Source organism: Bison bison, unplaced genomic scaffold, assembly GCF_000754665.1.
Source record: "Bison bison bison isolate TAMUID 2011002044 unplaced genomic scaffold, Bison_UMD1.0 scf7180017864385, whole genome shotgun sequence".
In the NCBI taxonomy this organism is placed as follows: domain Eukaryota; kingdom Metazoa; phylum Chordata; class Mammalia; order Artiodactyla; family Bovidae; genus Bison; species Bison bison.
The window spans coordinates 694,523-697,721 of NW_011494957.1; the positions used below are offsets into that span (position 1 = coordinate 694,523).

Genomic DNA, 3,199 nt, shown 5'->3' on the forward strand with positions numbered 1-3,199 from the left:
GTGTTCTTGCCTGGAGAATCCCAGGGACAGGGGAGCCTGTTGGGCTGCCATCTATGGGGTCACACAGAGTTGGACACGACTGAAGCAACTTAGCAGCAGCAGTAGCAGCAGCAGCCTTATTTTAGCCCTTAAGTCCCACATTCCAGCAGCAAATAGCAAGATGATGCCAAGCTGCTTTTTCTATTAAACAGCACTACATGAATTTAGGAACAACTGCCAAATATAATGTCCCGTTTAGATACCATCTAGGGAACTATATGCATCACCCCTGAAAATGCACTCAGCTGTCACTTGAAAGAGCAACATACTAAGCAGGAGACACTGCTAACAGAAGCCCTTTGGAAGCACCCCCCCCTCCTCTCTCCTGCGCTCTCATCCTATGCATAAAGAGCCATAGTCTACCCTCTCCTGGTAGGAAGAGCCCAGCTACCAGGAGAAGCACTGATGATCCCCACTGAGATGAGTGGCTTCCATCCCAGTGGCCTAAGTAGGGTCCTGGGGTCACAAGCACAAAGAAAAGCAGTGCCTCAGAGCAAAGTGCCAAGTTTTTGCTCAAGCCAAACAAAACGCTTTTCCCTGAAGAATTTGGCTTTTATTTCATTGTTTTATGTTAAGGAAGAGCATGTTGACAGAGATGAACTGTCAAAGAACTCAGAAACTGTCCTACTCAGTCTCTCAGAATATATTAGGTTAAAAAAGATTTAATTGAGGCTATTTCCTTCTTTTTACTAAATTCTAAGACACAAGGAACCTGATGGAATCACAGATCTCAATTTTGAACCATTTCTTTGCATACGCATCTTGTTTTATTGATTTAATTCTTTACATTTACTCTTTGGTTTAGCGATTCAGTCACTTCAGAATACACTAACATTTAAGAAAGGAACTGTCAGTACAATCTCTTAGAAATTTTTTCTCTATAAGTGCAGTGGCAATGGTTTTTCTATAGTAGCCAGGTACTAAGTCAAACCAACATAAATAATACACTAGGCGGGAGAGTCAGTTAACATAATTCTTATTTTGCACAGAAAGGAACTAAGCCACAGTGAGGCTCGAATGGTCAGAGAGAGCTCAGTGAGTGCAGGCACTTCTTTCCTATGAAAAAAGGAGAGCACCAATCTCCAAGGACTTCTTTTCAGACAGGGATGAAAACAGATATCGATCATCTCAAGACACAAAACTGAGGCTGGGGGCCTGGAGGGGAGCAGATCCCGGGGCTCTAAGCCCAGTATTGCATAAGAAGGAACAGACGTCTAGCCTGCAACAGCCTTGGCACTGGCAAAGGCTCCTAACAGGACAGATGTTGGAGAACTCACTCATGTCCCACCAGTGGGCAAACAGAAACAGAATTTAATATTTAACAAATTCAAAATTCAGGCATTCAGTCATATATTCCTTGGTGACAAACTGCTCAGGATGTAAAAAGACCGTACTGTAGATGGAATGTCATTTTTTGGCAATGACTTGGTATACTGCTTACATGTCGAACAACACGTTCATTTTAGTTCCTTCACTTCTGTTGTCTCTACAAAGCCAAATAAACATACACATAACACACACATAATAGATCCACAGCAGTCAGGCATATCCATTCTAGCAAAATGTTCATTTTAACTTACCCTGGCACAGTGAGCCAGATATGTTGATTCACTGAATAGAAGGAGGAGCTTCAGTTGCAACAGTAAACTACACGCATAAGAAAGGTACATGTGTGTGTGCATGTACACATGATGTGTAAATATGTGTATATGCTATATATGGTAACGACAAAAGCTTGAGTTAAAGGAAATTCAATTAATTCACTGTAATGCTTATTGAGACTAGTCCCAGGAAAACCTCTAGAACTTCCCCACTGATGTGCTGAGTTTGGGGGCTGGTTCAGCCTGCCTCTGTTAGGAACAGCAGAGTGTCTGAGAACTGGGTCAAGTCTAGTGCCACAGGCTTTCGAGCTCAGCAGCCAGGCACTCAGGAAGCCTCAGGGGTAGTCCTAAGCTTAAGGAGGTTCTCAAATGTCTCCAGATTTTGCTGAGGCAGAAAGTAATTTATACTCTGAAAAGGAGCACTGAGGAACCTCAGATCATCGGCCTTCCATCATTATAAGTTTGGGTCTTCTCAGATGAATGGTTTATATCACTCACAACTTGCCCGAGCTCAACTACTGACCCTGGAGTGAAGGGCTACAGATCTGATCACCAGTCACCAAAGCCTCTTGCCCATTCCTCCCGCTTCATGATTTCCAGAACACCAAATCTCAAACCAGCAATTTATCCTACACCGGTGTGACAATCCAGTATCAAGGCCACAGAAAATCGGCACCATCACAATCACTGTAAGTCAGAGTTTTCTCAAAGAAAAAAAAAGCCTTAGAAACACAATCCCTCTGAGACGTCTTTAAAATCTTATACTATAAACTTTAACATGCAAATAGCACTTAGTGACAAAAGTTTATTTGAGAAAATTCTCTCAATTCAGGTTCCTATTATTTTTATTCTATCTTGAGCATATAACTATAGAGGACACTAAACTGAAAATACTATATATTTATATATTTTATTTACACATTCTATATAAAAATTAAAATATATATATATATTTCACTTGATCAAGGTTATAATTCTTTTTAAAATTATTTTAATAGGAGGATAATTACTTTACAATATTTTGACGGTTTTGCCATACATCAACACGAATCAGTCACAGGTATACATATGTCCCCCCAATCCTGAACCCCTCTCCCACATCCCTCCCCACCCTCCCCCTCTGGGTTGTCCCACAGTACCAGCTTTGGGTGCCCTGCATCATGCTCTGAACTTGCGTTGGTCATCTGTTTCATGTATGGTATGCACATGTTTCAGTGCTATTCTCTCTCATCATCCACCCCCGCCCTCTCCCACTGAGTCCAAAAGTCTGTTCTTTACATCTGTGTCTTCTTTGCTGTCCTGCATGTAGGATCATCATTACCGTCCTTCTAAATTTCATATATATGTATGCGTTATACATACATATATGGAATTTCATACGTATGTTCCATATAAATATATATATCAGTTCAGTTCAGTCCAGTCTCTCAGTTGTGTACGACTCTTTGCGACCCCATGAATCGCAGCACGCCAGGCCTCCCTGTCCATCACCAACTCCTGAAGTTCACTCAGACTCATGTCCATCGAGTCAGTGATGCCACCCAGCCATCTCATCCTCT

General features: G+C 41.8%; 1 protein-coding gene across 7 annotated transcripts in view; it reads right to left on the reverse strand.

The window, feature by feature from the left end:
- The window catches only part of PRDM5 (PR domain containing 5), a 253,905-nt gene that overhangs the window by 43,304 nt on the left and 207,402 nt on the right, over positions 1-3,199 (reverse strand). The gene's annotated exons all lie outside the window — the stretch shown is intronic.